General features: G+C 38.7%; 1 protein-coding gene across 4 annotated transcripts in view; it reads right to left on the bottom strand.

Moving 5' to 3' along the window:
• BCL11B (BCL11 transcription factor B) overlaps positions 1-24118 on the bottom strand; it is a 140877-nt gene that overhangs the window by 45034 nt on the left and 71725 nt on the right. The window lies entirely within an intron of this gene.

The following is a 24118-nucleotide window of genomic DNA, read 5'->3' as shown; positions in this document are numbered from 1 at the left end:
ACATAAAGACACTGACTTCTGCTACTAAAATCATGGCCTTTTATTTAAAAAAAAAAACAACTATTAACTACTCCATAACAATAGTTTAATAAAATTAATTTAAATCATTTCAAAGATTTTCATAGTGGTATCATTTGTTTTTTTTTTAAATGGAAGCAATCAAAATGTTCAGCAATAAGAAATGATTACATTAATTGTGGGGTATTAATGTAATAGAATACTCTTGTGAACTGGCAAATATGAAGAATATAAGGAAATCTGAACTTTATGAAACAATGTAAGCCAAAAAAAGGGCAGAATATACACTATGACCATATAAAGGGAAAGGCAAGTGAGAATGAATGGACAAAGGGTCTTGGCAGAAACTTGGAGGAAACGATAGTGAAGTTACTGTTGTCATTTTTTGCAATGAAATTTAATGTAAACAATTACAAAGAGAATTTAATGAGGTGCATTAAGTTTATAGAGTAGTATGGCACAAGGGAGCTGTACTTTCAGCTAGGAATACCCAACTTTAGGCCTTACCTTTAAACACATATGACCCTGGATAAGAAACTTAACCTTTTTGTCTATTAGGCAGAACTCTAAAACTGTAAGATGAAGGGAAAGAGAAGTATTTCCTCAAAAGAGTTTCCTATACTAATGAAATCACAGATCCATTCCCTCTCTTAAGCCCCTACTTCCACCCCAATTATAATTAAACAACAACAATAATAATAACTCATTTATGTAGCTCTTTAAAGATTTACAAAGAATCTTATGTGTTATCTCATTTGGTAATCATAACTGTGATGAAAGTGTTACTAAAATCCTCATTTTACAACTGAGGAAACTGACTCTCCCAGAACTTAAGTGACTTGCTCAGGGTCACCAATTAATAGTACTTGCCTAAAGTGGAATTAAGCCAGGTCTTTCTGTCTCCAAACATAATACTAGTTACCAAGCCACTTTATTTTAAAATAATAATAATAGCTCAAATTCCCATCACACTTTAAGTTTTATAAAATGTGTTCCTTATGGAAACAGATAAGCAAGTAAAAGTTTTGGGGTTTTTGGCTTTATTTATTTTTGTTGGTTTTTAGTTGGTTTTGGAATTTTTGTCTTAGATAGCTGAGAGTTAAAGATATAAGATTTATTTCTCCTTCTGTTCAGAGAACATATTATAATATTTCCAGTGAATTCAATTTCTCTATTCTTGTCCCCAGGCTATTAGACAATATTGGTGTAGTGAAAAGAAAACTTAATTTGGTGTTAGAGGAGCTAAGTTCTAATCCTGTTTTTTGGTTTTCTTTTGTTTTCTTTTGTGTTGTTTTTTGTTTTGGAATTTTTGTAAGGTTGAGAATTAAAGATATAAGATTTATTTCTCCTTCGGGTCAGAGAGCATGTTAGAATATTTTCAATGAATCCACTTTCTCTATCCTTGCCCCCACATATTAGACAATATTGGTGTAGTGGAAAGTAAACTAAATTTGGTGTCAGGGGAGCTAAGTTCCAATCCTGTCTTTACTAATGAATCTTGTTTTCCCATTTTACAGATTAAAAAAACACTCTAGATTAGGGATGATCGTATAGCTAATAAGTGTTAGAACATGGTATTCGAAGATACTGACTTAAGACATCAGACAGGTGGTTTTACTTCCTCGAGCCTTTAGTGAAAACCATTTAATGATAAAGAAGCTGTTACTCTACCTCAAACACTTTATCTTCCAAAAATAACTCTAGACAAATGTGGAATAATAAAAAGGAAAGGACATAGAGACCTTCCCTTTTATTATATACATAATTATAATATAATATTTGTATACATTGTATTTATTAATTTATTTACTATATTAGTATATCATAATTATATATTCTATATATACTGAGAGGGTTTCCGTGTCATGCTTTGACCCTATAGATGCCTTCAGCATGTTCTACTAGCCACCTAAAAGAAGCTGCTCCAGAAAAGGTTATTATCCATTTTCTTCACATGGCCCAGCCAATCCAGGCAGTCTATATGCATAAAGCACGCCAAAAAGATGAGGAATGATCTGGACAATTCGAGCACTGCTGCCTCTCGGATAATGTTCCCTAGAAATCCTAGAAGTCCCTTTTTTGCCTGACGAGGACACAAAGGCCACTGGAGAGGAAGTGACCTGTCCACAGTGACAGAGCCGGCTCTCTTAAACTCAGAGTCTGGTGGTCAGTCTTGTCTCCTCACAGTGACAGCCCCAATCTTAGATTATCTGGCCCATCCCCTAAAAATCTCCATGACGACTTGCATTCTCCCTAGCGATGGTCCATAGTGCCCCAAATCTTAACAACTTGCCTTTTTTGCCTCGGATGACACAAGGCTTTGCTTTTTCTAACATGGAAATACCTTGGAAATTGGCCAGTGGGGCACCAGGTTGAGATCACCAGTCTTCCCTTTTTAAACACTTCATTAAAAACACTCTATGGGGACAATGATGTAATACACACAACAGCCTTTATAATGACTCTCGAGAGAAAGGAAGTGACTTGTCTAAGATCTCAGTGAATTTGTGGTAGATGTAAGACCAGACTGAGCAAGGTTTCTAGACTCCAAAAATGGTTAGCTTTCCACTACATCAAATGACTGCGAGAAGAGGTGGGCAACAAAGCCAAGGACACGCGGTAGATACTCAATAAACAGCCCTGATTGAATTTGCAGTTTTCCCAGCATCTAGCCCAGTTCAGTGCACAAATTAGGTGCTTAGCATTTGTAGAATGAATAACTGATTGACTGATTTGCACACATGCTTTCCAAGGCCCTGAAGTCCCCACTTCAAAAACTTCATGTGTTTATGCTCTTCGATGATTATTAGTGAGAGTCCAGTGGATAAGGGGTCTATAATAAATATTATTTTCATGACTAATATGGGGTCAGATCTTGATCTTTTCTTGCATTCTTCCCCCTTCCCTCTTGCAGCCAGGCTTTGGGCAGAGCTGATCTAAGCTTATGCAGACTTCAAAGGAAACTCCATGGGGGGATGGAGAAAAGACAAGAAACAGGCCCATTATTATTAAGGAAGCAAAAAATTAAGAACTCCCCTTTCCTCCTCTTTGTGTATATAAATCCTTCTGTTGTTATTAGGAACTATGCACGCATATCCCCAGGACAAAAAGATGCTTAAGACATGAAAAGATCTCACTTGACCGTTGAGATATTCCTTTAAGTATCTATATGAACAAGTGTGTTCTTCCACTGAATGAAACATTTAACATTGTACCTGGGGTCCTAATTTCGTTAGCACTGATTCAAGAGAGAAATGACACAAGAAAAAAATGCCACAAGATGTATGTGCTATAATTCCAAAATAAATAAAACTTCTCTGCAACTTTAAATCCATGAAATTATTCATTATATTTATATAGTCAAATATGATATATTCATCTACATGAAATAACAATTAGCAGGGAGGTGGAAAGCTTTCGATTTAGTGTCCATAAAAATAGCTCCAAATTCTGGGCTTGACACCAGTCTGACACTTCTGTATGAGGGGCAAGATAGTTCACCTCTGTGTCTCAGTTTCCTCATCTGTAAAATGGAGATGAGAAGAATCCTTGTATTGCTTACCTAAGGAAAGAACTGTAAACTTTAGGGCACTCTGGTTAGTGATCACCTGGCACCTATTAAATGACTACTGTGTGCCAGCTGTTTTTAAACTTTTTCCCTTCTTTCTTTCAGGCACTGCTTTAAGGGATAGAGGATTCAAAGAAAGGTAAAAGACAGCCCCTGCTCTCAAGGAGTTCATAGTCTAATGGGAGAAAGAAGCTGCAAACAACTTTATCTAAACAAGACACAGGAAGGATAAACTGAAGAGAAAGACACTAGCATGAAGGGAGAATCAGAAAAGGCTTTTTGTAGAAGATAAGTGACTTTCTCTGGGACTCTGAAGAAAGCCAGCAAAGTCAGAAGGTAGGGCTGTGGAGGGAGAGAATTCCAGGCAATGAGCATCATCGGGAAAATATTTGGGTTTGGGAGAGGGAGTATCTGGTGCAGGGATCAGGAAGGGGCCTTTGTCACTGCATCTCGGCTTATTTATTCATGTGGGTTTATTATTAGTTATTCCCCACCCCCACCCCAGTCTCCCTCCGATTCCTATTTCCTCACTGGTCACCCAAGAGGCACCAGACAGGGTGAGGTTTGCACGGTGTCCCCTGGGGTTGTAGTGAGGGGATAAGTAGAGACAGAACTGCCTGCAGAGATCATGATGGCGGCTCCCAGCTCACATCCATGCCTAGAGCACTTTGTGAAGTGGTTTCCTCACAGTAGATCTGGGAGGAGAACAATGAAAGCAGTAATAGCGATTCGTATTTGTATCATTCTACAAGGTCTATAGAGCACTCTCGAGGAGGTAACCGTGGACCCAAACCCCACAGTTCTTTAGGCAATTTTCCAAGACTAAAACTGGCAGAGAAATGCCAACTTGCACAGTTAAAAAGGGTTTCCTCATTTGGGAGATCCCTAAATAGAAGAAATCTCAAGAATAGACCCATCTCCATATATAGTGTGCACATTTACATATATACAGATATATACATATAAAACCTCTAAATAGATACATAAAATCATACAAGTATACAAAGGGTGACCCAAAGGATAGTTTTAAGTTTTAATAAATCTTCTAGTTTCTGGATATTTTCTCTGGCCATGCCTAGAATGCTCTCCATCTTCTACTCTAACTATTGACCTCGAAGGCTTACTTTGAGTCCCAATTAAAATTCCATCTTCTATAGGAAGCCCTTAAGCCATCTTAATTGTTTTTATATATATGTAATATATTATAAATCTTTTGTACCATAGTTCTTATAGATAATAATTCATATTAGAAGTTAGTAGTTTTACCTTTTCTCTTAATTCCAACACTTTCCTACTTTTGATTGTTTCCTATTTATCCTATTTATGTAGCTTACTTTGTATGTGTTTGCATGACATCCCTCATTAGATTGCAAGCCCCTTAAGAGCAAGAATTGTCTTTTGCCCCTTTTCATATCCCCAGTGTTATGTGCCTGGCACGTAGTCAGCTCTTAAAAATGTTTCTCATGGTGGATTAGTGGATAAAGAGCCAGGCCTAGAGACAGGAGGTACCAGGTTCAAATCTGATTACAAACACTTCCTAACTGCATGACCCTTGGCACATCACATAATCCCCATGACCACTCTTCTGCCTTGGAACCAATACTTAGTATTGATTCTAAGATGGAAGGAAGGGGGTTTTTAAAAAAAGAAAAATAAATAAATGTTTATTGATTGATAATAGCTTAAGTAACTTGAAACTATATTAAGACTGGGGATACTAGGTGTATTTATTACAAGTAGCCATTCATTCTTTACTTCAAGACTTTCATCAGAAAAAAGATGAAGCTGCATTAGGGTGGTTGAGGAGAAATGTTTAAGTAGCAATGGCCAAATGGAATATTTCCATTTTATGAGTATAGCAGCAGTAAAATATATATGATATGTACTGAGTATCTTGTAAATATGTTCAGTATATCTAACCAGAATGGTGACTTGAACTCCTAAAGGGTGTCTAATTATTTTTTATCATCTTCTAATTTATCTTAAGGCTTTCAATTCTCTATTAGCCCAACTTACTTTGTCTATTCCTGACCAAAGGTCTTTGGTTGGCAGAGAAAAAAAAGGAAATAAAATGAGAATTGGCCAGTTCTACCTTCTCTGCATTATCAGTTAGCATTAACCTGTCTGCAATGAGCAATGATCTGATCCCTTCTTTGAAACTCCTTTTTTCATCAGGATACCTTTTTTTTAAAAAAGTCCCCATCTCTTTATCCTTCCTGTTTCTTCTAAGTTTCAATTTATTCTAAGCATCCTGGTTCCTGAATTTTTTTCTCATTTTTTCTTTTTGTTTTGTTTTGGGTTTTTTTTTAATTTTGTAAAAAAAATTACAAAACAGTACCATTAAAAAAAATTCATCTCTCTGTTACCTGTCCTTGCTTTAACTTTCTGTACACAGCTATTAAAAATGTAAGTTGGTCCACTGTTTTCTAATGATGTTGTGAGATTTGTGTATGTGTGTATATATATACACATATAAATATATATTACATGTATATGCATATATGTATAATCCCAAATCAATACTATTGAAATACAAAAGTCAGACTACTTCTATTAAGAAATAAAATAGGGTAACATTAAGACAGTTGCTAGTCTCAGACAAATTACATGCCTGGATGCCACAAGAATCAAAAGAGGTTAACTACAAACACTGTCAGTTGCTCCTCTCTAACAAAGAAGCATGATGTTTGGGCTAGAAACAGCAAAAAAAGTACCCAGGATAAACAGAGGTAGTAAGAGGTACCTAGCTGCCCTTAAGAAGTTCAACTAACTAGGACCACATGAACTAACAGTAGTACCCCAGGGTACTGGGCAAGTTGACATCCACTGAGTCACCATCAGTCATCTTTAAAAGACTAGAGAACAGAAGATGCACCACCAGAATGGAGAAAGGCAAGTGTCTTTACTTTCAAAATAGGGAAGAGATTAGTATTTGCACATTTTAAGTCAGTTAATTTGACTTAAATTGGGGGGGGGGGGTTGGAGATGAGATCAGGTTTTAAAACTCCAAGAAATTCTATTCCTCTTAAAAAAAAAAGACTTTAAAGTATTAAAGGGATAGTTAATGAACACCTAGGAAACCCAGCTTCAGCATGACCAGTTCATAAAAGACTAATCTCAGTTCTTCTTGGGCAGAGTTTCTAAACTAGTAGATGAGGGGATGCTCTGGTCTACCTAGTTTATTTTTTTCAAAGCATGCGACAATGTTCTCCTAGTACAAAAGAGGAGGAACATGTGGGCTAAATGATATTAGAGTCAGAAGGACTCAGAGTTGGTGAAAGGACTAGAAGACCCCATAAGCCATCATTAATAGCTTTAAGTCCACTCAAGAAGAGGCCCTTAATGGGGTGCCTTAGGGATCAGGGTTTGTTGCTGTGTTAGTTGATGCTTATTATCAATGGCTTCAATAAAGGCAGAGAAAACCTAATTATCAAATTGGCAGATGACACAAATCTGGGAGAGATTGCTACCTGGCAAAGTTAGGATTCTAAAAGACTGCAAGGGATTAGAATGTTGGGATGGACTTAACTAAGTGAAATGATTAAAAAAAAAACAAATGGAGTTTTACATTTGGGTTAAAAAAATAAACATCCCCAGTCCAAGATGAAGGAGGCCAGGACAGCAGCTCACCAGAAAAAAAGAGATGAGGATGCTCTAATGGATTACAAGCTCAGTCTGAGTCCAAGTGAGGTGTCTGGCGGTCATAAAAGCCATGTGATCTGGGGATGTGGAGAGAGAGATGTATCATCTACAGGACCAGGAAGACAATAGCCTTGCCTTTACCCTGTGCTGATCATCTTTAGACTACTGTGTTTAGTTCCAAGTAGTTTAGAAAAAAAAAACAAAAAAACAAAGCAAAGCTCAAGGGTGTCCAGGCTGTCAACCAGGGTGGGAAAGGAGCTTGAGGTCATGCCATATGTGGATCAGTTGTAAAGAACTAGGGATGTTTAGCCTAGAGCAGAAAAGACTTAGGGAGGGCATGATAGCTGTCTTCAAATGACATATTTGAAGGTCTGTCTAGTGGAAGAGAGATTACCCTTATTCTCCTTGGCCCTTGAGGGCAAAACGAGGATAAAATGGTAGAAGTTGCAGAGGGAAAGATTTTAGCTTGATGTGAGAAAATACTTCCTAATGAGCTCATTTGTTTAAATGTGGAATGAGCTGTCTTGGGAGGTAGTTCCCACTTGTTAGAAATCTTCAAGTGAACACTAGATGACCACTTGTCGGATGTGGGGATGGGATGGATGGCCACTAGACACCCTTCCAGCTCTGGGATTCTGGGATCCTTTGATTCATACACTGCCTATGCAAGTCATAATAGCACAGCTTCAATTTTAATAACTCTTTCATTCCCTGAAAAGTAAAAGCATCAAGATGGATACTCTCCAATGGTTTACTGACTTTGCATTCTATTTGTTAAAAAAGAAATAGAGTTCCTACAATATAAGGAAGCTAATCCACCTTCTGGGTAGACAGACCTTTAAAAAGACCACTGAAATTTTTTTACTTTACTATATCTTTTCCTTTTTCCTACTGTCAAATATCAATCAATCAACATTTATTAAGCATATTCTATGTGCTAGGCACTGAGCACTCTAATATAAATATAGAATGAATCCATGCATATATTTATATGTGCATATGCAGAGAGATAAAGATATAAATATCTCTCTAAGGAATCTCAGTTGAACAGGATCTAGAGGTCTAAACCAATCTCTCACTCAAGGCAAGTAGTTCCTTGACAGGTAGTCATCTAATCTCTGTTTGAACACCTCCAGGGAAGGGACATGATCACTTCCCACAATGGTCCATTCTCCTGTTGGACAGATCTGATTTTTTGGAAGCTATTCATTATACTGAATCCAAATCTGCCTCCCTGTAATTTCCAAACATACCTCCTAGTTCTGTCCACAGAGTCCAAGCAAGAATAATCTAGAATTGCAAATGTTGAAGATGAAAGGGAACTTCAAGGTCACTTGGTACAACTCCTTCATTATACACATGGATTGTCTTTTCCATATGTCAGAATTTAATATATTTGAAAACAGCTATTACTTTTGTCCCTTAGTCTTCTCTTCTCCAGGCCAAAGATTCCCAATTCCTTTCATTGATCTTTGGGTATGATATTTGGTCCCTTCACCATCCTAGTTACTGTCCTCTGGACTCATTCCAGCTTATCAACATCCTTTCAAAAATGCAATACACAGAACTGAACACAATAGCTCTGATGGGGTCTGAAGAGGGCAGGGGATGATAATGAGACTATTACTTCCTTCTCTCTGGACTCTAGATTTCTATTCATACAGCCACCAAACAAATGCATATTTAGCAGACTACATGGTGCCAAATTTGTTGGTTTTTTCCCCCTAAAACCAAACATTCTAAGAGGCAAAAGACACAATTTCAACAAATACACAAAACAGGCAAAACTTCTTAATCCCTGCTTATCATTTCTGACAGTGAGAAGGGAGGGGTGGAGGAAGGAGGCCTGTTTATTTGTTCTCTATGATTCTCGTACATCATGGCGTTTCACAAGGAAGTTATAAAAACACCCCAATGTATTAAGAAAATTAGCTTTCATTTACAAAAACCAATCAGTAAGCTAAGATCAATGACTGTAAAAGGGACAACGTGATATAGAGAAACATTATTCCTGTTAGAGAGCATCATGATGTTTTTTGCTCCTTCCTTTATGAGTTCTGCTACTTGGGGAATATGACACAAATTCACTCTGCTAATTAGCATTTCTCCATCCCTGCTTACTGTACAGAAGGGAGTTACTCCTAAGGCAGTAAATCTTCCCCAGGGAAGCATGGCAGATTGGGGAGGGGGGGGGAATCTACTTTAAACAATGGCATACAAAAGACCTGCTAAAAATTGGTATGGCTCAATACAGGGCATTGACTGACCCAGAATGCTAACCCCAATAAGGGAGGTCAAGAGGGTAGCAGAGCAGGGCAGTGAAACATAAGTTCTGAACTTGGATTCACAAACCCTAAATGGGAATCCCACTTCTAACGCTTTACTACCTATGTGATCTTGGGTAAGTCACTTAAATCAGTTTCTAAATCTATAAAGAGAAAGGGTTCGCCTACATACATGACTTCCAAGATCCCTTCTAATTCTACTTCTATGGTCCTCGAGTCCTTAATTGGTCATCTCCATCAGCTAAGCTTCTTTGCTGAGGACAAAAGTGTGTAAAAAAGAAGATAACGGGCAAGGATAGAAAATGAGAAGCAAGAAAAGCAAAAACATATTATTGGTCAAGAAGATAAAAGCTAAAATTAATTTTTTAAATTTAAAAACAATTTTAAAAAGATGAAGGCTGATGGCAAAACATAAGAGTAGAGGCTGTTTTCATGTTGGTTTTGTACCATCAGTTTTTAGTGTAGTGCCTTATACTTAGTAGGTACTTAATACATGTGTATTTATTTTATTGAATATGCTTGGCTGGAAAGGATAAATTAAATGTGCATTTGAATTTGAATTTAGCAAATATATGGAGTCCCCATGACCCAAAGAGACACTTGGTGCTAGGGAAGAAACAAAGATAAAAAGACAATCTGTCATCATTTCTCAAAGTTCCTTCTCAACCCTACAGCATCCATCCACGTACCCATGGTCCACAAGTCCCATCTACATCCCTTATATTCACAAAACATCTATTTCTTTTTCTTCCTCCTCTCCCCTCCATTACAATGTAGAAAAGTCTCTACTGCTAGCAGAAGAGTTGGGTCTAGAAACTTCAGGATGGAGCAGTGGGAATTTCTTATATCCAACTTGGTCTTGTCCAATCAAGCAATTGGACAATAACTGATGGAGATGAAAAGATGCTGTAGTTAGGCCATTGACATTCTACCTGTAGATATAACCTGGAGCACAAACAATCTTTGAGGTCAGTGGCACAGGTATGGCCTTCAATATCATTATAGATAAATAAACTGAATTCTCTGAGATATTCATTCATGGTTTATAAGTGGCAGAGCCAGGACTTGAATCTGTCCTCTGATTCCAAGTTTAGGGCTCAATTCTATTTGAAAAGAAGTCATCAAGTTCCTACTATGTGCAAGTATTGGTGATACAAAGACAAAAATGAAAGTTCTTGCCCTTAAGGAGTTTACATTCATTGAGGGTAAACGATACACAAAATTAATAGAAAATCTTCATAGCTAATCAGCCAAGCCAACTGAAATATAAACATAACTAATCCCAAAAAACTTATACATCCCTACCAATCAATGAGAATTTATTAAGTGGGCTGGGACTGTAGGAGGATTTAATGAAGCTAAAGATTGTTCTCTAACAGTTCATGATCTACTTAAAGTTGTAAGCCTCATAGGCATGCAGGGAGAATGAGAAACATAAGGCAGTAAGTATATGGAGAGTGCCCCAAATGGAGTAAGAATTCAGAGAGGGGAGAGGCTGCTGAGAGAGGAGGTGGTGGTGGTCAGGAAAGTCCTCCTAGAAGTGGGACCTGAGCTAGCTGGAGTCCAAATGAGGAGGATTTGAAGAGACCAAGAAAGGAAGCATTGGCAAAGGAATGGAATTTGGGAACAAGATCAATGAACAAAACTGCCAGGCTAGAGCACACAATGAGGAGATTGAATATAGTTTCTTCACTCATTAAGTGAGGGAATTGGACTAGACAACAACCAAGAATCCTAACCATTCTAAATATTATAATCCAATGAGGAATTTGAACTTTATTTGGTGACAAAAGAGAGGGAAGTGACATGATCAAGTAGAAGTTTCTTAATCAATCATTTTAATATTTGGATTGGCTTCTCATTTGTTCATTCATTCATTCATTCATTCATTTACTCAATAAAGGTTTAACTAAGCACTTACAACTTGCTATAAATGATGCCATGGTACTTCTGGAAGAAGCATTCTGAAATGCTTCCAAAGTTTTGCAAGCTCATCCATCAGTGAGGTTATGCTCCAGTGGATGGCCTTCCCCGTCTTCATCAGATGGTCTTCATAAGAAACTTACATAATGTAACTTTTAGATGACACTGCTTCAGTTGAAGAGAAACCACTTTGGTAAACCCATCTCAATCCACCCCAAACACACACACACAAATATTCATGCATATATGTGTGTGTATGTATATATGTATATATGCATATATGTGTATGTATGTATATATGTGTGTGTCTCAGCACTCTATCCTCCCCACCCCAGTCCTTTCTCAGGTCTCCATCCTACACACCCACACTATAGCAAGAGCATCTTACAATGTCAGTTGCTCCCAGAATCTGATCTCAATTTCCTTCGAGGAAGGTACTTTCAAGGACTAAATGTCTTCAGGGCATTTGTCCATGCTGTTCTGGTATAAGAAGGTGTGGAGAAGGAAAACCTGGATCTAGTCAGCACCGCGTTAGAGGGGCTTGCCATTACTAGCTAATCACCGAGTTATTTATTAGCAGTTTATTAGGCAGACATTGCCACTACATGTTGGCAGCCTCTTATATTTACACCTTGCTTTCCCAAGGTCTCCTGAAGCTTTAAGTAATAAAAGAGCCATTTCTTTGAGTTTCAGACGAGAAAGCTAACTGAAGCAAGACAACACCACAGGGCTATTTTTAAAGAGAGAGAAATGAGCTTGCTGGTTCCTGTTGGTTTGGGGAAACGGGTTTCTTTAAGCAAACAACAACATCAAAATAAAAACAGGCACTTGAAAGGTGATGTACTGAGTCTATCTGGATGCCATTCCTTTTCCCAGAGCTGGAAAGATCTCACTACATCTCAAACACTGAAATTCCTCCAGGTCTACCCCAGGTGTCACATCTCCCATAGAGCTTTCCCTGATGGACATGATCTTTCCATCTCCCTCTTCAAATCTCTTAGCACTTTGCATTGGACCTTATTCCTATCTGTAGTACAATTTTGTTTGCATGTCTTATCTTACCAACTAGAGCATAAATGCCATGAGGGTGGAAAGCATGAGAAAATAACAAAATTATTCTAGTTCCTCCTCATCAAGCACAAGGTTCTTGCATAGAATACATACTTATGAAATTCCTGTTGAATAGAATTGCAGTTCACCCAATAAAGTATGCATAATAACAAAAAGCCTGGAAAAGTCATCCGATTAAAGCCAAATTATTTAATGCATAGAGACTGGATCTGTGATTTTGTTAGTATATGTTACTCCCTCTATTAAAGAACGGGTTAGAGCATCAAGGGGTTAAGTGATTGGCCCAGAGTCATACAACCAGTAGGTGTCAGAGATGAGAGTAGCACTCAGGTCTTCTTGTTTTCAAAGCCAGCTCTCTATCTGCTACACCACACTCTCTCCCCCTTTTATCTGTCTTGCTCCATGCTCCAAAGCATCCAGTCTAGAAAGGCCAACAACAGCATTAGCTGTATGGGAAGAACCCGATCTGGGTATTTTGTAAAGCAAAGACGAGGAAACCTAGACAGAGTGAGTTTCGAGGGAAAGCGATGGGGGGAATGGGTCTGGGTGGCAGCTGAATAACAGGAAGGAGAATCTTCTTCCTCCTTGGACCAGACCATATGGAATGTGTGCCCTCAGCCCTCGGTGCCCGGACTCCAAGAGAACAGGAAGAGGGAATGTGGGATTTGTGCTTTCTGACCTTCAAACACAAATTTCAACAGAGCACCGAGGTGTTGATCAAAACACAGCAGCCCTATTGACATCAATGGGGAGTTCTCAGGCCATCTGAGAGCAGGACACGGCCCTGTGGTAGAAACCTACAGAGGCCACCAAGGACATGTGATGGAACACTACTGCTGAGTCACCTACCCAGCAGTCACCCCCTGGCTCAGGCCACCAACAGAGGTCACTCGCTCGCTCACGGCCTACTATGTGCTGGGCCTTGTATGCTGGGGAGGCCAAGACTGACCTGACACAGTCTTTGACAATAGGGAACTTTCAGCCAAATAGAGGGAATGCCTCAAATATAGAAACAACCGCTATAGAGGAAGATGAGAGAAGGATAAAAGATGGATCCGTGTAGTCAGTCAAACAAATAACAAGCGCAGTATTGATCCCAAGATAGAAAGTAAGGGTTTTAAATAGACAGACAGACAGATAGATAGATAGATAGATAGATAGATAGATAGATAGACAGATAGACAGATAGACAGGATGTATAATTAGATAGAGAGATACAGAGATAGATAGATAGATAGATAGATAGATAGATAGATAGATAGATAGATAGATAGATAGATAGATAGATAGATAGATAGATAGATAGATAAAATAGAGGTTGCTTGCTGCTTTGGCTGTCTAAGCCTACAATCCTTGGATCTCTCTCAGAATCCCAGTAGTCTCTCCATTTCTTATATAAATGCTTGTTGAACTGAACTAAATTCAAATGCACGAGCTTGCCCTTTCAGGGAAGGCTCAGATACAATAGTCAGTTGGGTAACTCATGGATTTTCTTGCTTAATGGCTATGTTTGGTTGGGCCTACCCACTCTGGTCGGTAACTGCTCTGTATTCATCAGGTATTTCTTTTGCCTTCTCAGCTGGAGGTGGAGGCTCACCACAGAAAACTCAGAAATTTGAGGAGGGCACATCCGTGAATGGTGCTTTCTCCCCAGCTTCCCCGGGTGTCTGTCCTTTCTAAAAAGAATCCTAAGACATGCTTTGCAGACCAGAAGGCATTCTCTGATTAGTATATGATGTTAAAGCAAGGCAGGTTAAGGAGGAAGTAACCAGGATCTTTGAGGGAGGAGGCCTAGGTCCTCATCCAGCCTCTGCCCATTACTGTGGGCACATCACACTCTGAGAGTAAAGAAGGGTCTAAAATGCCATGGAATCCAATGTATACCTGAACAGAATCTGATTCACAACATATCCAGCCTTTGTTTGAAGACCCCTCGTGAGGGAGAACTCACTGTTTCCCAAGGAAACATTTGATTTTGAGATAACTCCAATTATTAGGATTTTTTTTATTGTTTTATGATAATCCTAACTTTCCTTCTGAGATTCCCTTCATTGTATATCTTGAATATACAATTATTTGCTTGTGGTCTTCTCCATTAGAATGTGAACTCCTTAAGGAAAGGGACTACTATGTATCCCCAGTGCTTAGCGGAGTGCCTGGCACAGAGAGCACTTAATATATACTTGTTGACGGAATAAATCTGCCTTTATGTAACTTCCACCCTCTAGGGCCCAATAAAGCCTAATCCTTCTTCCACATCTCCAAAACTGAGGACAGCTATTGTATCTCTTTGCTCTAGATTAAAAATTCCCAGTGGCTTCAAATGATCTTGTTTTCCCCTGACCTCAAGGCTGTCCACTGTCCTGGCTGCCCTCCTTTAGACATTCCCAAATTTATTAATATTCTTCCTAAAATGTGTCATCCACAGTTGCACAAAGTACTTCAAGTGTGGTCTGAACAGGGCAGAGGTTAGCAAAAATATCACCTACTTAATTTGGAGGAGGGCTTCTCTCAATAGTATTAAAGTTTCTGGATGCCACATAAAATCATTAACTTGTATGGAGCCTAAACGCACTCCACTAAGACCAGCAACTATATTTTTTCAGATTAACTACAGTCTAACCAAGTCTCTCTCATTGCAGTTGTGAAGTTGATTGTTTTAAAGTCCATGTGTAAAACATTACTTTTATTTCAATTTTACCTTGATTCCTCCCAATAATCTAACCTATTGAATTTTGGGGAATCCTGACTGTTACCCATTATGGGGTAATGTCTTAGTCCTCCCAACTTTGTGTCATTTGCAAAATTAGATAAGCAGGCAATCAATATCTTATCAAATAGCCTAAAATCAACTACAGATTATTGAGCACTCAACCATAGATATCAAACCCTTGATGACTATTCATTATGGGTTAGGACAATAAACCATTTTAAATTCATCTAACCAGAACACTGCTTTAGTTTATATCTATCTCATTCCCAAGAATAGCAAAAGAGTTCTGGCCCCATATTTGCAAGTAGAAAGGCAGAGGGAGGAATGTCAATAGGGCATGCTACAGTGAAAATAAAATCAGATCTTTTCAATTTGATAGTTCTTAATGGACTTTTTTCAACTCTTTTTTTCTTCATTAAAAAGGACAGGTGGAAGTGATACAACAGGAAATGCAGACAATGGAAAAACAAAAGGTAACAATAAACATATTACTTTAAAAAGGAATAGTGTGAAAAAATGTAAAAAGATTGGCTAAAATTTAGATAAACATTGTCTTCAGCATTCCATGATCTACCCATCTAGTGACCCTATTGAAAAAGGAAATGAGGCTAGTTTGGCATGTCCTGTCCTTGCTGAGACCATGTTGGCATTTAGAGATCACTGCTTCCTCTTCTAGATATTCATTAACCAACTCTTTAATAAAATGTTCTGGATTTTTGCCAGGAATCCAAATCAAATTCATCAACCCATAATTTGTTGATTCTACTCTCTTCTATTTTTTTAAAATAAATTTTAATGTGCATGGTACTTCTCTTTTGCGTCATGATTTTTCTTTTTCTTATTTTTTCCTTTATGATCTTTGAATATTATTAATAGTGACATGGAAATCACAATTGCCAGTACTTTCAGTAGCCTGGGATGTGGCTCATCAAGGACTAGTGACGAATTCATCTAGGAAAACTATCTGTCTCCTCTAATTATTCTGTTTCAATTCTCTATTAGCCAGTTTTGTTCTTTTTTTAGTCCAAAAAGCATTCTCTTTAGTAGAAAAAATAAGCAAAAAGTGAAAAGTTCAGCAACTTCATCTTCTCTTTCCCTATTACCATCTTCCCATTTACTCAGAGAAATAAGTCTATCTCATTTTTGGCCAGGGCAGCAAGGTGGCACAGTGGATTGTGTGCCCAGCCTGAAGTCAGGAAGACTCGTTTTCCCTAGTTCAAATCTGGCCTCTGATATTTACTAGCCATGCAATCCTGGACAAGTTTATTACCCTTATTTGCCTCAGTTTCCTCATCTGTAAAATAAGCCAGGGAAGGAATGACAAGTTTCTCCAATGTCTTTGCCAAGACCCAAAATGGGGTAAAGACGACTCAGATACAACTAAAATAACTGAACAACAAAAATAAATATCTCTGATCCTTTTCTTTCCTTTAGATTATAACAATAACAAAAAATGTCAGTTTTCTCTAGGTCTCTGTTTCTTTATAAAAGGAAGAAGTTTGATTAAGGTCTCTTCCCTCTCTGACATTTTAGAGTCCTAAGTTTCCTCCTAGCTCTATTGGGTCCATAATTCTAAGATTACTATTTGGTTTCTTTTAGGATGCAAAGCCCTAACCTACTAGGTTTATGCTTCAGAAAGGAGTAGGACTAAATCATCTCTAAAGTTCCTTTTCATTGTGTGATTCTGTGGTCATAATATCCTCTCAAGTAATAATAATCCCCTTATGTGCATTTGTAGTCTTCCAGTCTCATAAATTTAGAGCTAAAAGGAGCCAACCTTCTCGTTTTATAGATTAAAACACTAAACCTAGACAGTGATTTGTCCAACATTGTTCAGGTAAGTAGCCAAGCTGAAATTTGAACCGAGGTCTCTTGGCTCCAGATCTAACACCTTTCCCACTGGCCCATGATGCCTTCAGCCATCTCAACTTCTATATCAATATTTTTCAAGACACCATCTTGCTTCTATTACTTCTCTCATCCTACTGGGCAAAGGACATTATAGAGTGTATTTCTGTGGTTCACTGGGTACAAGCCTGCACAAAGACCTAGTTCCAGACCAGCAAACTCCTCTGTAAAGAGGGCAGGACAGACAAGGGGTGGGGAACACACTTTTCAACTAACATCTGCTCTCAATTCTCATTTACAGACATGGACTCTTTTATACTGGACGTTAATCATTTGCAACAGCAGCAATAAGATACTTGAGACATATCAGAATGAATCAAATTAGTCCATATTTATAAGGGAAAGCCTTAGAAGGTAAATTAAAAATTTACTGGACTATTTTGAGGGCAGCAACATAAAAGGAAAATTAAGACATTGGGTCTCAGGAGTCTGAAAACTTTCAGGTGTTATTTTCAAAGCCTAAACTGTAATCATATAGCAAAGGGCTCCACTGGCAAATGCGTCGTGGATTATTTTAGCAATAAGGTATAATTGAAAGGATTAACATGAATGTAATGTTTCCCTTCCAAAAATTCTAGGAACGCTAAAATGACTCTCATCTGTGCTGCTATGACTCATGTTTTTAATAGAGGAACTTAATTTTTACTTCTGAGGAATTTGGGCTCAGGGAAACATTGCCTAAGTAAGAAATACGCATCCTGCTTTCCTGACAAAAATAACCACCACCCAAACACCCCAAGCCCCCCTCTCTTTCTTTCCAAAGTTGGCTTTCTTTCTCTGATAAATTTCATTTTTGGAAGGTCTGGATTGGCTCTCCTTCAGGCAGAGAAAGAAGTGTGTCTTGGTATTCCAGATGTGAGAAGCTAAGCAAGATGGAAACAGAACCAGCAGGGAGACACACACTGTTCTGGTCCTAGTTCTGACACACTAACTTGCTGCAGGATTGAACAAATCATTCCATTTATCTGGGTCTCAGAAATGAAGAGACTGGGTTAAATAAATCCAATGCTCTGTCCTACTTCTCCAAATGTTAATGGCAATATTGCAAAGACCAAACAAGCAGAGACACCTCTTTGCCCAGCAAATAAAACTGAGTTTCTTGACCAGATAATGGCTGAGTAACCAGGAAGACCAGAAGAGAGGCAATTAATGAACTCAGGTCAACTTGGAGGGAAGTCCCCAGCTGATATCCCAAAGTATTTGCACTCTACACCAGGCCCTATTTTATTTAAACATTTTTATCAGCACCTCAAGAGAATATAGTTAACTGAATTAAGGATCAACCAACCAATCCATCAAAAACATTTCTTAAAGATTTATTAATCCATTAAAAACATTTATGTCTCTATGAGATTGGAAGGTTAAAAAAAAAGATAAGGATAAAGATTGAAATCATTAAAAGAAAAAGATAAAAGAGAAACAATACTATCCCTCAAGAAGCTTACATCCTATCGGGGAAGCAACATGTATACATGACTAAAGATAAAATACTTGCGAAGTAATTTGGGGGTATAGCTAGCTAAAGGGGCAGAGGGGAAGTCAGGAAAGGTCTCAGGTAGGAGGAGGTAGTGAGTTGAGGTATAAAAGCTAAGAATTCTAGGACAAAGCATTGACAGGGAATAGTATTCCAGGTATGGGGCCAGGAATTGCAATAACATGGAGATGGGAGATGGAATAATGTATCTGAGGAATGACAAACAAGCCAGGGTAGCTGGAATGTAGAGTGTGCAATGAGTAGTCATTGGAAATAAGTCTACAGAGATAAGATAAGCTGCAGTCAGAACAAGAAGGCCTTTAAATTGCAGAGGAGTCCACAATTTATCCTAGAGGCAGAGCATAGGTGGGTGACATGGTCAGAGCATGCTTTAAGATTGGCTTTCACACTTTAGCATCCTATCATGCTAAATCCTAACTGTGTGCATGATATACTATATTGGAGAAAGGATAGATGAGGCAGAGAAAATTTAAAACAATTATTGTGATCATCTAGGCTGAGAGTCTGAACTGAATTCAAGGCTATGGGATTGAAAGAGGGGATTATGGGAAGCTAAAAACAACAAGATTTTGGAAACTAATACACAAATGGAAGAAGGGAGAAGAAGAAAGAGAGGATAATGCCTGGTTATGAACTCCAGCAGATAAAATATTAGTGGTGCCTTTAACAGAAATATGGAACTTTAGAAGAGGAGAGTTTGGGGAGGCAGGAGGGAAAGCTGTGCTGTTTCGAACAAGTTAAGTTTGGGAGATTTCTGGATCATCATTTGGTCTGAAGCATCCAATAGGCAATGGTGAGTGGAGTTGAGTGAGTTCAGTGGGGAGGCTGAATCTAATTAAGACATGATCATTGAACCCCTGGGAGAAGAGACAAAGGAGAAGGGACCCAGGGCTGTGTAGTGTGGTAGAGTCTAGAGAGAATCAGTAGGGAGAAGGTGGTATCACAAACACCCAGAGAGGTGAGGGCAGAGTCAAGGATGACAGATAGGTGAAGAAGGATGAGGACTGGGAAAGATCATCAGATCTGGCAATTAAGAGATCATTGGTAAGAAGGAAAAGAGAGGAAATTGAGGCAGTGATCCTATAGATAGATATTGGGCTTTTTTGGTGTTGAGCTAAGAAAGAGAGAAGAAAGGGTGATTGCTTAAGGGGATGGTAAAGTCTAGTGAAAGATTTCTTTAAAGCCCTTACTTTCCATCTTAGAATCAATACTATGTGTTGGTCCCAAGGCAGAAGAGCAGAAGAGCAGAGGTCAGGCAATGGAGGTTAAGTGATTTACCCAGAGTCACACAGCTAGGAAGTATCTGATGCCACAGGACTGACTCTCTACCCACCTAGCTGCCCACAAAGATTTTTTTTAAGGATAGGAGAGACTCAAGCATGTTTGAAGGCAATAGGGAAGGACTCAGTAGATAGGGATAAGTTGAATATTAGAGAAAGGGAGAGGGTGAAATCTGTTGGAGAAGACCAGAGAGGATGGGATCAAAGGTTACCTATAAAAGAGACAGCCTTGGGCAGGGAGAGGGGCCAATCTTTTGTCAACGAATGAGGGAAAGAAAGAGAAAGAGGAAGATAATGTCAAGAGGCTTTGAAATTAGAAGAAAGGGAGAACTGGGAATTCCTGTTAAATGTCCTCAACTTTCTGAGGAAATGAAGAGCAAGGCCTTGAGCTAAAAAAGAAATGGGAAAAAGAACTATGGAATAGAAATCAAGTAGGGAGAAATAAAAGGAATTAGGTAACAGGAATTTAGGATGAAATGTCTATATGATAATTCAGGTGGAAATGGCTATCAGTCATTTGGTAACGTGAAACCAGAGATTAGAAGAGAGACTAGGGTTGGACATAGAGGCCACAGGATCATGGATTTAAAGCTGGCAAAAGCTTTAGAGGCCATCAAGTCCAAGCCCCACTTTTTACAGATGAAGAAACTAAAGCAGAGAGGCTTTGGGTGACATCCGGTATTGCATAGCTAGGAAGTGTCTAAGGCAGGATTTGATACTAGGAATTCATACTTCAGGACTTTCTTTATTAGATAACCTGGGAAATGTCTACAAAGAGATGATAAATGAACCGAAAGGAGTTGAGGAGATGGCCAAGGCAGAGAGGATAAAGAGAAGAAGAAAGGACAAAACTTTAGGGGACAACCACAGTTAGGAAATAAGAATCTGACCAAGCAAAGGTGGCTGAAAAAGATCATCCAGACAGATAAGAGAAGAACCTAGGGAAAGTAGTGTCACAAAATCCACAACAAAGTGAAGAGGGGGCAGGATCCAGGAATGCACAGTGGTCAGTTAAAGCAGAGCTCAGTGGGCTAACAAGTGTGTTGGGTGTTAGAATCAAGATCTAAAAGGCCCTTGATAGGCTTGGATGATAAGCTGAATCTAATAAGATGAAATTTCATTAGGATAAAGGAAAATCTGGCATTTTATTTATGGAAAATAACAAGTAGAGAATATAGTTGCCCAACAGTTAGTCTGAAAAAGAGCTTGGGGTGTGTGGAGGGAGAGAACTATGAACTATAAATATAATGACTCAACAATGATGCATAGCAACCAGAAAAAAAATAATTAAATTTTAGACTTCATTAAAAACATAGTTTAGAACAAAGGAGTGAGAAAGGCCATAGTACTACTATATTCTATCATATAAGAATACTGCCTTTAGTGTTAGGAGGCCTGATGGATAGAGATTGGAAATAGGAGGTCTTGGGTTTAAATCTGGCCTCAGACAGTTCCTAGCTACCTGACCCTAGGCAAGTCTCTTAATTACCATTGCCTAGCCCTCAACACTTTTCCGCCTCAGAACCCATAAATAGTCTTGATTCTAAGATGGAAGGTAAGGATTTTAAAAAAATAGAATACTGATTTTGGAATAAAATGGAAAGTATTCAAGACACTGATCAAAATGACAAGTGAGATGAAAGCCAGTCCACCTGAGGAATGGTTGATGTTGTAAATGAATGAATGAATCAATCAAAAGATGTTGAGTACACTGCTAAGAGCTGGGTATATGGAAGAGAAAAGCAAGATAGCTGCTCCTCTGGAGGAGTTGGCATTCTAACTGAGAAGACAATAAATAAATGAAAGACCAGCAACAGGGTGTATGGGAAGACCCAGAAATTCTAAGGATAAAAGGGAGCCTCTTCATGGTCTTCAAGTTTTTGAAGGACTATCAGGGATTAGACTTATTTTCCTTTCTCAGAGGGCAGAACCAGGAGCAATTTTTACTATTAAGAAGTTGCAGAAACTTGTTTTAAAGAAAAAATTCTTAATAGGTAAAACTTCCCCCAAATGAAATGGGGGGGGGTGAATTTCTGTGGAAGCTATTTCAAACATGTTAAGTTTGTTATATGAGAGTCATTTGGTCTGAAATATTCAATAGGAATTGAATGAATTCAAAAGATATACATATGTATAATACATACACATATATTTCCACAAATATATATATTTATACACAAATATATATATATATATATGTATATATATATATGCATGCACACATCAGCTCCAGTGGAAGCTGTAGGACCTCTTAGCAGAGGTGAAATCAAGGTGATTTCTAGTCAGCTAAGGATTCAAGGAGATGACCTCCAAAGTAACGTCCAGACTGAGGTTCTATGTTTTTAAGTGACAAACAACAGGCAGGGTGTTCTACACATGTCCTATTGGGATCCATTTCTTTTGTGCCCAGTGGGCTAAAATGAATTCACTTAGGGTATTGAGAGCATTCTTTAATTCTTCCTTATGCACAGAATTCAAAATTTGGAGATTGGAAAGAAGAATTTGGTTCCAGGTAGATGAACCCCTTGCACTCACCAGGTTAAAATGGAGTCCCCATTCCCCAAATCTTTACAAGGGCTCAGGATAACCCTCTGAAGTCAATAAGTTAAACTTCCTTCCTTCTTACCTGCCCCTTTTCTGTCCAGACAGCATCCCAAAAGAATTCCCTCTTGATTTCAATCTCCCCATTTCAACCCACTGTGGCAATATCTTATTTAAATAAGTGGTTAGTTTTGCATAAAAGTTGAACTCTTTCTAACAATTGCAGTTTTAGGACTGTAGTTTTCTTCTCCTTCTTCTCCCCCTACCCCACATTATTTTCTTATTTATTTAGATGCTATATATGGTAAGTCTAAAACGCTGATTCATTTCAAGATTATTGGTGGTCTCTTAAGAGCCCCAAATTGAAAAGTAAGAGAAGAAATAATCAAAGGACTTTCAGTCCAGTGTTGGCATGAGATCATAAGCATCAAGAGACGATTGCAATGTACTATATAAAACAGTGGGTAGGATTAAATATTGGAACATCCCTGGCTTGGATGCGCTGCGCTGGAGAACGAGCTAGAGTTATAAATAGAATCACCTCCTGACATTAATCACAACAATTTGGCATCATGGCTACCTGTGAAATAATGATAGGATGGCGTACTTTGCAGTGAACAGCCCAATACCAAAGGGATCGTTCATCAAAGGTCTCCCTCATACCCTGCAGCACACCAAGTTCATAAACTGAGAGAATGCTAAACTAGAAGCAATGTGAGAGTCGGTGGATGTTAGTCCAAAGAACATAATAGATTAGAGCTGAGAAAGATGTGGGACTCGACTATGGGAGCTAGAAGGGGCCTAGAAAAGAGCGTTAGAACACAGAACTCAGTTTCTGAGAGCTGGAAGGCACCTCCCAACCATCACTATGGAATAAAAAATGAGAGAATAACGCAGGCCACAGCTGAGAGGGGCCTTCGGACCACAGGACACGGGATGTACAATCACAGAATGGGGGGCATCAGAGCTGAATCAGAGAGCTTGGTTCAAGCTTGTCAGTAAAAAGCATGCAATCTGACCCCTTTATTTGCTAGGTGAGGCCAGTGAAGCCCAGGGAGATAAGTGACTTCCCCAAAGCCACATCCAGATCCAGTAAGCAGCAAAGCCAGGGCTAGGGCATCCGTCTTCTGACCTTAGCTCATACACCATGCTGCCTCAGTACCACTGGGGCCTCCCATTCAATGCAAAACATAAAGAGACTTAACCTCTAGCACACACACACAAACACACACACACATATTAATCTGCTTTTGCACTTAATTTCATTGCCACAGTCAGCCAAGAAAGATACACTAATTTATAAGTTGAGGCAAGCCTTGAGATAATGTCACCCACCATTCATCCAAATTTGTCACTAACATCCCATTAGGCTGTAATTATTTTTTAATTAAAACTAAGAAAACTGGCATGCATGTGCCTACTTTATACATCTGTTATGGGTTAAAATAGCTTTTAAAAAATGTTTTTTAGACCGCAGTCTTTTGTGGCCGTGGCCCCTGCCAAAGAAAACGCAAGCTTGCTTATTTTCTCCGTGGGGCGCAAGAGCGCCTATGTGTGCCTGAACAGATTCGACTGGCCGTGAAAAGAATTCTAAATAAAACACAAACATGGAATTTGGCAACACCACAGAAGCAAGCTTAAGACTAATTCCAGCATGCGGATGGCTCTCACACA

The sequence above is a fragment of the Monodelphis domestica genome, chromosome 1 (genome assembly GCF_027887165.1).
Source record: "Monodelphis domestica isolate mMonDom1 chromosome 1, mMonDom1.pri, whole genome shotgun sequence".
Classification (NCBI taxonomy): Eukaryota; Metazoa; Chordata; class Mammalia; order Didelphimorphia; family Didelphidae; genus Monodelphis; species Monodelphis domestica.
Note: the sequence above shows the minus strand (reverse complement) of the source record. Positions and strands in the feature narration are given on the sequence as shown.